Here is a 13444-nt window from a genome sequence, read left to right as displayed (position 1 = left end):
TGACAGCAGTGTTCAATCCTTACTTTTTTTCAAGGAGTACATGTGCTCCTAAATGACAGAAATTAGGAGCATACATATAACTTTAGGAGCACACTGAAAAATGTTCAAGTAAGAGTTTCTTAAAGAAAACAATTCATTACATACATATTTACAATTTATCACATACATATTTAAACTGTGTGTGTGTGTGTGTGTATGTAAATCACAATTTGCTGTTTTTAGGGGTGCTTGATTATGGCAAAAATTATAATCACAATCATTTTTGTTCAATATTGAGATCATGATTATTTAACATGATTACTTTTTGACTGTCATCTTCTCCAATTGCTGTTGTTCATACATGCACATACTTTTTCTAACTTGGCTGAGGAGACTATTACATATGTAATCATATATTGTAGTAATAATTAAGAAAAACTATAGCCTATATGAGGGAAAAACTCAGGAAGGCTGGAGTTCCGGAGCTCCGTATTAAAACTGTAATGGACCTGCCATGAGGGTGGAGCAAACTCCATTTCCAAGGATGCTTTGCGATTTTCACACTTCAGCAGGGAGCAGTCAACATCGGTCCCTCATTGGCGGAGACGCTCCTGCACAGCGGAGCGTCCTGAGGACGCAGCCATGACATCACCACCCCTTTATAAGCGAGCACGCCCAAACTACACGTCTTTCCCATGTCACTGAGCTAGGGGTAACTCCTGTTCCCCTGTGAGTTAGCTTGACTACCCCACGAACATGTTTTCCCCTCATCGAAGACTCCCCTCGTCGGACGAGACGAGACTTTGCCCGTGTTCACCCGAACACATTCCTGGACCCGAGAGAGACCGCTGCTGCAACCAGCGTCCTCAAATTCCCCCGAGAAAGAGGAAATGAAGTTACTTCGGGATAACGTGGACCGGCTCTGCCCTGCGCGTCTTCGCCGAGTTGTCTCTGCTGTTCTCTCCGCCATTCCACTCAGAGCCAGCTGCCGTGTTTTCGACGACGTGCGAGAACGGCACCGTCTGCCTCCGAGCCAAGAACAAAGATGGACATTAAGACGGACTACACACACACACAACCTGCGCACTTTCTGAAGCGACCAAGTAAGAGGCATAAGTCTGGGCATAGGCAGTGTTAGTTGTGTGTTCTTTTCAGCATCAGTTGCTGTTGTTTAGCATTTAGCCTTTTTAGCTTTATCGCTGTTGTTCTTGTTGTGTGAGTTGACGGACCGCCGAGTCCATTTTTCTCTGCTTTACTCTGAGGAGTATTTTAAGTTTGCTGCCTGTTAGTTGTGTTCACCACGCTAGACTATTTTGTGTTTTTCCCGGTCGGGACAACTGCTACTTTTGTGCCACCGTGAGTGAGAAAGTAAATTGATTTGTCGATCAGAAACCAGACAACGTACGTTACAGACTGCCGTCCGTACGTGCGCTCTCTGTGGTCAAAAGAGCCGCTTCTCTCCCTCTCACGATCGCTTTCCCTCCTTCCTCTCTTGCTACTAACACACACACACACACACACACACACACACACACACACACACACACACACACACACACACACACACACGCATTCCCCTGCAAGTGTCCAACTCTGTGCAAAGCTGTTTGTGTTTTGTTTGGTAGAATTAGATTTTAGAATAGCTGTTTATTGAATGAAGTATTTGTTAACTTTGTTAATTTTGCTAAGTTTAATAAACAATGTTATATCTTTAAAGAGAAGTTCTTTTGTCATTATTGTGTGTAACATATTGTGAGAAGTGGCTGATTAAAGGAGTCAGAGCTTGAATTCAACCCTTCTTTGTTCACCCTTGAATGTTGATATCTCGCAGATATTAGCATTCTAGGTGAAATCCCATTTATGAGATTACCTTGTTCGGTTATTGGTCCTGGTTTCCGGGTGGTGCTCCGTGCTTGTTAGTTCATATTAATAATTCTATTAATTATTATAATTAGTTAATTATCTTAGATAATTGATAATTATGGCAAATAATCAACTGTGTTCCTCATACATGCTACAGTTGGTGCCTGAATTATTGATTAAGGTTAACAATATTTTAATTTCATAAGCCATAATTATCTGTGATAAACAGAGGCGTGCGCTCACGGAGAGAAAGTAGTTAGTATTGTGTGTCAAAAGACTCTCACACTGATCATCTCCAAACGTTTTCTTGGTTCCCACAAGCTCAACTGACTGCACCGCGGCCCGACGTGCGCAAGGGCGCGAAGGCCCGTCCAACGCTGCTTGCAGCTTTAATTATTATTAGGGCCTGAGCCCAAAGGGCGAAGACCCTATTGTTTTCGTGTGTTTGTTTCTTTATTATTTAGGGCCTGAGCCCAAAGGGCGAAGACCCTATTGTTTTTCGTGTGTTTGTTTCTTTCTTATTATTCTTTATTTATACGCCACTTTAACTCTAAATTTGACCCCCTAAACATGCTCAAAAACTCACCAAATTTGGCACGCACATCAGGAATGGTGAAAAATTTGATAAAATGTAAAAATTAAACCCCAAAGTGCCAAAATGTGCTCTCTAGCGCCACCTATGTATCTAAAACGGCCACCACGGCCCGTAGGAATGTCGTAGAGAGATCGAACCAAAACTCAATTATTCGTCTCATCAAGACCTACAAATCATACGCTGACACCCCTGACCTAAATCCAACAGGAAATCTGCAATGTCAATTTCAAATTACGATTTTTTGCCAATTTTGGACCTTGAATAAACGCTATCTCCTCCTAGGGCGTTAATGGTATCGGCTTCAAACTTTAATACATGACTTATCACACTGTGTTGAGCAAAAGTTATTAAAAACTTTGTAATAACTCGAACGGTTTAGATTTAGTAAGCCCTGAAAGTTGGAGTGCGACATTACACCTTACAATGTAAACCAATGGGGAGGCAAATTCTGGGCATGGACTTTGTGCCAAACTGGGGCATCTGGCGTCTAAACTATAAGTCCCACCACTTTCAAACCTGTATCAATGGATTCGTAACGAAAATTCCTACAAAAAAATGATATTTTTATGTAGGATTTGGCCAAAGTTATGGGATTTATGAGGATATTTCACAAGAAGATCACTTTGAAATCTTTCCTTCCAACTGTGAGGGAGAGAGAGAGAATGGGAGGGGGGGGATGGGTAAAGTAAACATCTACTGCCTGTGACAGAAGCCCTTGGACTGCACCACACTCCAGTTACTTAATGCTTCTACATATCTGACAGCAGTGTTCAATCCTTACTTTTTTTCAAGGAGTACATGTGCTCCTAAATGACAGAAATTAGGAGCATACATATAACTTTAGGAGCACACTGAAAAATGTTCAAGTAACAGTTTCTTAAAGAAAACAATTCATTACATACATATTTACAATTTATCACATACATATTTAAACTCTGTGTGTGTGTGTGTGTGTGTGTGTGTGTGTGTGTGTGTGTGTGTGTGTATGTAAATCACAATTTGCTGTTTTTAGGGGTGCTTGATTATGGCAAAAATTATAATCACAATCATTTTTGTTCAATATTGAGATCATGATTATTTAACATGATTACTTTTTGACTGTCATCTTCTCCAATTGCTGTTGTTCATACATGCACATATTTTTTCTAACTTGGCTGAGGAGACTATTACATATGTAATCATATATTGTAGTAATGATTAAGAAAAACTATAGCCTATATGAGGGAAAAACTCAAGAAGGCTGGAGTTCCGGAGCTCCGTATTAAAACTGTAATGGACCTGCCATGAGGGTGGAGCAAACTCCATTTCCAAGGATGCTTTGCGATTTTCACACCTCAGCAGGGAGCAGTCCACATTGGTCCCTCATTGGCGGAGACGCTCCTGCACAGCGGAGCGTCCTGATGACGCAGCCATGACATCACCACCCCTTTATAAGCGAGCACGCCCAAACTACACGTCTTTTCCATGTCACTGAGCTAGGGGTAACTCCTGTTCCCCTCTGAGTTAGCTTGACTACCCCACGAACATGTTTTCCCCTCGACGGAGACTCCCCTCGTCGGACGAGACGAGACTTTGCCTGTGTTCACCCGAACACATTCCTGGATCCGAGAGAGACCGCTGCTGCAACCAGCGTCCTCAAATTCCCCCGAGAAAGAAGAAATAAAGTTACTTCGGGATAACGTGGACTGGCTCTGCCCTGCGCGTCTTCGCCGAGTCGTCTCTGCTGTTCTCTCCGCCACTGCACTCAGAGCCAGCTGCCGTGTTTTCGCCGACGTGCGAGAACGGCACCGTCTGCCTCCGAGCCAAGAACAAAGATGGACATTAAGACGGACTACACACACACACAACCTGCGCACTTTCTGAAGCGACCAAGTAAGAGGCATAAGTCTGGGCATAGGCAGTGTTAGTTGTGTGTTCTTTTCAGCATCAGTTGCTGTTGTTTAGCATTTAGCCTTTTTAGCTTTATTGCTATTGTTCTTGTTGTGTGAGTTGACGGACCGCCGAGTCCATTTTTCTCTGCTTTACTCTGAGGAGTATTTTAAGTTTGCTGCCTGTTAGTTGTGTTCACCACGCTAGACTATTTTGTGTTTTTCCCGGTCGGGACACCTGCTACTTTTGTGCCACCGTGAGTGAGAAAGTAAATTGATTTGTCGATCAGAAACCAGACAACGTACGTTACAGACTGCCGTCCGTACGTGCGCTCTCTGTGGACAAAAGAGCCGCTTCTCTCTCTCTCACGATCGCTTTCCCTCCTTCCTCTCTTGCTACTAACACACACACACACACACACACACACATATATACATACATACATACACGCATTCCCCTGCAAGTGTCCAACTCTGTGCAAAGCTGTTTGTGTTTTGTTTGGTAGAATTAGATTTTAGAATAGCTATTTATTGAATGAAGTATTTGTTAACTTTGTTAAGTTTGCTAAGTTTAATAAACAATGTTATATCTTTAAAGAGCAGTTCTTTTGTCATTATTGTGTGTAACATATTGTGAGAAGTGGCTGATTGAAGGAGTCAGAGCTTGAATTCAACCCTTCTTTGTTCACCCTTGAATGTTGATATCTCGCAGAACTCCCATTTATGAGATTACCTTGTTCGGTTATTGGTCCTGGTTCCCAGGTGGTGCTCCGTGCTTGTTAGTTCATATTAATAATTCTATTAATTATTATAATTAGTTAATTATCTTAGATAATTGATAATTATGGCAAATAATCAACTGTGTTCCTCATAGATTCTACAGTTGGTGCCTGAATTATTGATTAAGGTTAACAATATTTTGATTTCATAATCCATAATTATCTGTGATAAACAGAGGGGTGCGCTCACGGAGAGAAAGTAGTTAGTATTGTGTGTCAAAAGACTCTCACACTGATCATCTCCAAACGTTTTCTTGGTTCCCACAAGCTCAACTGACTGCGCCGCGGCCCGACGTGCGCAAGGGCGCGAAGGCCCGTTCAACGCTGCTTGCAGCTTTAATCTTTATTAATACGCCACTTTAACTCTAAATTTGACCCCCTAAACATGCTCAAAAACTCACCAAATTTGGCACGCACATCAGTTGTGGTGAAAAATTTGATAAAATGTAAAAATTAACCCCCGAAGTGCCAAAATGTGCTCGAGAGCGCCACCTATGTATCTAAAACGGCCGCCACGGCCCGTAGGAATGTCGTAGAGAGATCGAACCAAAACTCAATTATTCGTCTCATCAAGACCTACAAATCATACGCTGACACCCCTGACCTAAATCCAACAGGAAGTCTGCAATCAGCTTTTCAAAATAAGACTTTGCCCCAATTTTGGCCCCCGAACAAACGCTATCTCCTCCGAGGGCGTTAATGGTATCGGCTTCAAACTTGAATACATGACTTATCACACTGTGTTGAGCAAAAGTTATTAAAAACTTTGTAATAACTCGAACGGTTTAGATTTAGTAAGCCCTGAAAGTTGGAGTGCGACATTACACCTTACAATGTAAACCAATGGGGAGGCAATCTCTGGGCATGGACTTTGTGTCAAACAGAGGCTTCTGGCGTCTAAACTATAAGTCTGACCACTTTCAAACCTGTATCAATGGATTCGCGACGAAAATTCCTACAAAAAAATGTGATTTTTATGTAGGATTTGGCCAAAGTCATGGGATTTATGAGGATATTTCACGAGAAGCGTTCTCTAAAATCCTCCTCTCCAACTGCTCCTGGTGATGTCACTCCCTCCGTGCTGTGAAACATTCCGCAATACACACTCATTATAAAATCACAGGAGGAGCAAGAAAAGACTTTAAAACTCACACGCTAATATCTCAAAAACAATAAAAGATAGAAAACACATGTAAATTCAAGATTCGTAGGTCAAAGTCTCGTGACTCACTTAAAGTTCAAATGAAGTTTGTATCTAAAATTATGTGGAAGCAGTAAATGTTCAAAAAGGTGTGGGTTCGCTCACACTCTCCATTCAAATATATGAGTATTTTTCTGTGTCCAGCTGCAGTTACTTATTGTCTCTACACACCTGACAGTACACATGTCAATCAAACTTTCAAAATAAAAGCACAGCACACTTGTAAGAAATATCCCTCATTTTTAAAAAGCGTGATCTGATCCCGACGGGCCAGAGTGCAACAGGAAGTATCATGCGTCGTTCTTTGTTGTATTACTCCTAGGAAATTTGGCCGATGCACCTGAAATTGACTCAGCTAAGATGTAAGACCTTGGTGATGCTACATTGGGCAGGTCATGACCCATGACCAAACGCCGTTGCCATGGCGACACATCCTTCGCCATGAAATACGATGCTGTACTTTAGGGACAAGGGATGGGTCTACAGTCACGAAACTTGGCACACATGTCTGGAGCGACACCAGTTAAAATCCTGGATAGGTCATTTGCATAGACGTGACAATATGGCTCAACAGCGCCCCCTTGAAAATTTCAAAATTGTAGCCCCGCCTTCCAGATTAACCTAGGAAAGAGAAATTCGGGAGGCTTATGTATCATGTGAAGACGCACAAAAAAGCCTTTTGGAGCCGTATTGTAAGTCCTACAGGAAGTCGGCCATCTTGATAAAAGTGGTAATTTTTGCGTTTTTTTTGGCCATTTCGCATACCTTGTATTTTAACGAACTCCTCCTACAGAATTCATGGTAACGACTTCAAAATCAGTGTGTGTCATCTAAACCAGTGTGTGATCAAAAGTTATCAAAAATTTAGTTATCATTGAAGCGTGTGGCCGTGGCGTGGCGTTGAGTTTTGATGTTTCGCCATGACAGGCGAAATTGCTATAAGTTTAGTGTAAATGCTTGAGTCTACACCAAACTTTACATGTTTGATAAGACTCCCAGCCTGAACACGTCTAAATAGCAATATTCAGTCAGTGATGAAAAGTGGCTCCATAGCGCCCCCTACGACATTTCAATGCAGCAGCCCCTGCAGCAGGCAGAGTAGGTGATTGAGGATGTGACGTTATTCTCCCCTTGCACTGTCTGAAAACAGCCCAGGTCTGGGGACATCTATATGCCCGTGACAGAAGCCCTTCACCAGCGCCGAGCCCTAACATACGCAAGGACGCGAGGGCCCGATCATCGCTGCTTGCAGCTTTAATTATTATTATTATTATTATTACAACTCTTTGACCTCAAATAACTTCTACAAACGTGTACCAAAACTCACTCGACAGCGCCACCTAGAAAATTAAGAAAAGCGAGCCCCACGATACAGATTGTCGTAGAACAATGAAATTTGGTGTGCTTATATATCATGACCAGACACACCAAAAACTCTCTTGGAGCCATACCCTAAATTCAACAGGAAGTCAGCCATTTTGGTTCAAAGTTGCGATTTTCAGGCCAATTTTGCCGTTTTTCGCCCGCGTACTTTAACGAACTCCTCCTAGGGATTTGACCTCAGCAACTTGAAATTCGGTCAGTATCATCTACAGACCTGGGAGATGAAAAGTTATCAAAATGGTGAGTTTTCGACATTGCCGAGGGGGTGTGGTCGGGCGGCGAATTTCGATCCTTTGCCGTGAAAATTCAAACGGCCATAACTCCGGCATGCACGATCCTAAGAGACCCAAACCTTTTGTGCTTGGAAAGAGTCCTGTCCTGAACACATTCCTGTGTCAATATTGGATGTAAGTCATAGCGCCACCTACTGGCAACAGGAAGTTACATGTTTTACACTTTGACGCTCTGTGGGTCGCACGGTGATGGGATCCACCTCAAATTTACTCAGAATAGCCTAAAGACCTTGGAGATCGTATATTATGAAGTTGGTGACTTTTTATCGAAAGGTTTTGCCATGATGACGCGGCGAATTTCGATGTCTCGCCATGAAATTTCAAAGCCTTATAACTTGACTCCACATGGTCTGATCTTTTCCAAATTTCATATGCTTGTTAAGAGTCCCGGTCTGAACACATTGTCAGGCCCATATTTAGTGAGAGTCATAGCGCCACCTACTGGCAACAGGAAGTATCATGCGTCGTTCTTTGTTGTATTACTCCTAGGAAATTTGGCCGATGCACCTGAAATTGACTCAGCTAAGATGTAAGACCTTGGTGATGCTACATTGGGCAGGTCATGACCCATATCAAAACGCCGTTGCCATGGCGACACATCCTTCGCCATGAAATACGATGCTGTACTTTAGGGACAAGGGATGGGTCTACAGTCACGAAACTTGGCACACATGTCTGGAGCGACACCAGTTAAAATCCTGGATAGGTCATTTGCATAGACGTGACAATATGGCTCAACAGCGCCTCCTTGAAAATTTCAAAATTGTAGCCCCGCCTTCCAGATTAACCTAGGAAAATGAAATTCAGGAGGCATATGTATCATGTCAAGACGCATAAAAAAGCCTCTTGGAGCCATATTGTAAGTCCTACAGGAAGTCGGCCATCTTGATAAAACTGGTCAGTTTTCGCGTTTTTTTGGCCATTTCGCATACGTTGTATTTTAACGAACCCCTCCTACAGAATTCATCATAACGACTTCAAAATCAGTGTGTGTCATCTACACTAGTGTATGATCAAAAGTTATCAAAAGATTTAGCTAGCTATCGTCGAAGCATTTGGCTGTGGCGTGGAGTTTTGATGTTTCGCCATGACAGACGAAATTGCTATAACTTTAGTGCAAATGCTGTGTCTAATTACTCCTGCACCTGAAATTGAGTCAGCTAAGATGTAAGACCTTGTTGATGATAACTCCTGAAGCTTTTGAGTTCTTACCAAAAGCTGTTGCCATGGCGATGCATTGTTCACCATGAAACAGGAAGCTGAGTGGCTAGAGATGCTTAAAAACTGACGAAACTTGGCACACACGTCAAAAGTAGTGAAACATAATATCTGATATGGGTCTCAGGCTAGGTCGTGGGAAAATGGCTCACAGGTACCCCCTACAAAACTTCAAATTCAAAGCCCCCACCTTTAATTTGACGTATGTGAATGAAATTTGATAGGTACATGTATCATGTCCAAACGGACAGAAAAGCCTCTTGGAGCGATACCCTAAGTCCAACAGGAAGTCAGCCATTTTGAATTTACTTTGCAATTTTTGCTCCATTTTTGCCATTTGCAGGCGTTGTATTTTAACGAACTCCTCCTAGAGATTTGAACCGACTGACTTCAAATTTCGTGGGTGTCATCTTAAGAGTTTTGCGATGAAAAGTTATGAAAATCTTGAGTTTTTGTGTAACTCCCTTGATGTGGCGTGCTGGTCAATTTGCATGCTTTGCCATGAAACAGGAAGTTGTTGTAACTCCACCAGACTTTTTCCAATCTGGCCCAAATGTCCTATGCTTGATAGAGGTCCAGGCCACATCTACATGTCAATATTGAGTCACAGTCATAGCGCCACCAATTGATGGGAGGAAGTCAATGGCCATTTTGGATCAAAGTTGCTTTGATTTTCATGAAATTCAGTGGGATCATTTCTCTCATCATTCTATCCCAGAAATAATTTTTGTTAGAATTTTTTTGCCAGACAGTAAGTCAGCCACTTTGGATTCCATGCATAAATTTTCATTTTACTAACACGTCTGAAGCCTTTAGGATGTGCAAACACTCATGAAAATTTGCAGGTATGTTTGTACTAGTATGCATTAGTAAAAATGGGCTTGGGTGTGACATGTTGGCTCTATAGCGCCCTCTAATTACTTTTAGCATTTTTGAGGTGCTAGGGGTGCTCGATAACTCACAAAAGTTTGCACATTCATCAGAATTGGCATGACATGGGTCTTGGACTGAGACGTTACAACATGGCACAATAGTCCCCCCTACAATATTTTAAAATCAAGGTCCCCATCTTTAAATCTGACATACATGAACAAAGTTTGGTAGTCACATGTATGTCCAGACACACAAAAAAGCCTCTTGGAGCAATAACCAAAGTCCAACAGGAAGTCAGCCATTTTTAATTTACTTTGCCATTTTAGTGCAGTTTTGCAATTTAAAGGTGTTGTATTTTACCAAACTCCTCCTAGAGATTTAACTTGACTGACTTCAAATTTTATTCATTCATTCATTTTATTGTAAAGGTCTTAAGACCTTTGAAAAGTTGAAAAGTTATCAAAATCTTGAGTTTTCACTGTATGCTATTGCCGTGGCGATGCAGTGATCTTCGATGTTTTGTGATGAAGCAGGAAGTTGTAACTTGAATGTACATTGTCCAACCTGCACCAAATTTCTCTTGATTAAGAGTCTGTATCCATGACATGCACGTCCCACAACAAAACTAGTAGTTTCGGGGGGCCTAACACCCCCTCTGGAGAAAATCCTTGGGGAAAACACTGGAGAGAAAGACAGACAGACAGCAGCAGATGATGGATAGGTGAGCAGTGCAGCACTACACTGCATGAACTGTTTTTCTCTAGTCTGGTGCTGTAGCATGTCAATATATGTTTAATGATGGCAGTTGTGAAGTATTCTGGTTCAACTTAATACTAATAAATGGTAAATGGACTGTACTTGTATAGTGCCTTTCTTGTCTTCTGACCACTCAAAGCGCTTTTACACTACTAGTCACATTCACCCATTCACACACATTCATACACTGATGGCACAGCCATCAGGGGTAGTTTGGGGTTCAGTTTCTTGCCCAAGGACACTTCGACATGCAGACCAGAGGAGCCAGGAATCGAACCGCCGATCTTCCGATTAGTGGACGACCCGCTCTACCTCCTGAGCCACAGCCACTACAAATTACTAGCAACGGCTATGTTTTTAACATCACAATTCATAATTACTCTGGAAAGTAAACAACAGTTTTTGAGGTAAACATTTAAATTTCATATCAGCTGTTGCTAATTAACATTAATTACATGAGTAACTTGATGACAAAATGAAACTTGGCTGTTTGTGTTGTTTGTGTGCTCTCTGCAAGCAGATGTCTACTCAGCCAAAAACACTCTTCTTATTTTTGTGCTTTCCATAACACTAATGAGTGAAGCAGTGCTCACTGTCTTCTCTAGTAAAATCACATCACATTCTCCCACTTAAACTGTCATTCATATCGGATCAATAGTTTATGGTTATCAGCTTTATAATTCTCAATCAGAACTTCCAGCTTTTGGACAAAGTTGCATGTGAAAAATAAGGAGAGCCATAGCCAATAGGCTACTGTTATTGCAATGGATACATAGTTAATCAACATTTTATATCCTTCACTGCTACTCAAAACAGTTTGTGTCCTCTCAGCCAACAGATATCAGTTGTAGTTACCTGCAAATTCAGTTTCTTCAAGAGCTGAACTCTAAACCTAAATGACTTCAAAATTAAATTCTTAAAAATAAATGTAAGCCCTGATAGGATCCCATTTCAAAGTATGATTTGTCTGCCTGATCAAAATCACAGAGTTCAAAGCAGTTCAAAGCATTCTAGGTTTTTTAACATATTTTCACTTTATGATATTTCATTCAGTGAACTGTGTGAATAGTTAACATTTCGAAGTACCACTTTGCTGAGTCTCTCTTCAACTTAGGCAACTTCTGCCCTCCAACAGGCGATTTAGAGTCCCTCAATTTAAACGCAACAGACTGAAAGAATTCTTTTATACATCAGTCTATCCTGCTGCTAAACCAAAATCAGTGTGCTGCTAATTCAGATCTGAATCCAGAGGATATAATGTGATACGTATGATGGTCATGATTGTTTGATGTGTTTTGTACATCTATGAACAGTTTCACATGTGTAACTGCTTAATCTGTGTGAAAATGTTTTGAACAGAACTGCCTAAGGATGCTAAATGAATTTCAGTGTAAACTTACAATAAAAGTTGTACCATTGTATCATTATTGTTGTATCATTGTTACTATTTTAGTAAGGTTTCTTCATTTGAATGCACACTACCAGACAGATCCTGACAGATATTGATCCTGACATGTAGGAGGAGTTACAGTGGCAGCTTCCGCGTTCGGTGACATCACGTGCATACCATCTTTCGGGTATAAATACCGTCAACTTCTACATTTAAAAAGCTTTGTAGCAAAGCCAGGTACTATTACTGAATAACTGCACCATATGCAAGCCAAACCAACTCTATCATGACGTCATTTGATCAACATAATAATGTCACAATCAGCTCATCACAGCAGACTAACAGCTACATCAAGCACATCAATGCTTGTCAGCCAATAAGAATCTACATAGCGACAGCAGCAGACGTATGTTATGGTAACGTTAGTTAGCTAGAATAGCGTTTACTAAATTAAAATGACAAACTTACCCGTGTTTTTACGCCACAGACAATTTGACTTAAAAACAAGATGTCGTTTTGGATGTTTGCTTACAATATCACGTTATTAATGTTCTACTTATGGAAAACAAGCTGACTACAGGGGGGAAGATATCACTTTTGAGATTTAGCTCTGTTAAAATGGCAGTCCCTCTCCTGCAGGGCCGTTACCATTGGGCAGCTACTCGGTAGGGGGGCTGTGACTGGTGCGAGCCAACATTATACGTGACGTGCTTCAAAATATATTTAAACGGATGTGTGTAGAATGTTGTCTTCTGAAAAGAAAGATTGTGCTTTATAAGCGATTTTTGGTATTTAGTGCTCTTTGCAACGGAAGTGAAAGTACACGTGACAGTTCCCTGGCTTAAAGTGTAATGTGGTACGGTCCATATAAAGGCAATATTATGAGGAATAATTTCTTAATTTTCTATAAACTCTTTATGTACTTCAGGTTGTATTCCCTTAACCACATAAAGACACAATTTTACAATTTCACAAATTTAATAAATGCAACATAAAATTGAATGCTTTTACAGCAACAAGATAATTTTTAAAAAAGTTTTTGACTGAAATTCCACCTTCACAAAAGATAAGGTGAGGAATAGAACAATGGCCACCTCACACCTACATTAAAGCTGCTGTTTTTTTAGGCTGATATCAATGTTGATATTTAAAAGACTGAAACATCTGAAAACAACTTATCAGCTGTTATTTGTTTTTTAACAGTTAAACATAAGATAAACATATTTGAAAAAAAATATTTGAGAAA

The 13444-nt window shown here is 41.0% G+C and overlaps 1 protein-coding gene across 8 annotated transcripts in view; it reads right to left on the bottom strand.

The window, feature by feature from the left end:
* celf1 (cugbp, Elav-like family member 1) overlaps positions 1-12827 on the bottom strand; it is a 204420-nt gene extending 191593 nt beyond the window's left edge. For all 8 annotated transcript variants that reach the window (XM_067598286.1, XM_067598302.1, XM_067598337.1 and 5 more), the window contains exon 1: positions 12667-12827. The gene's annotated coding sequence lies outside the window, so the exon portion shown is untranslated. The remainder of the gene's footprint in view (positions 1-12666) is intronic.
* Positions 12828-13444: the final 617 nt, after the last annotated feature.

The sequence above is a fragment of the Thunnus thynnus genome, chromosome 1 (assembly GCF_963924715.1).
Source record: "Thunnus thynnus chromosome 1, fThuThy2.1, whole genome shotgun sequence".
NCBI classification, from domain to species: domain Eukaryota; kingdom Metazoa; phylum Chordata; class Actinopteri; order Scombriformes; family Scombridae; genus Thunnus; species Thunnus thynnus.
This window is presented reverse-complemented; position numbering and strand designations above follow the sequence as displayed.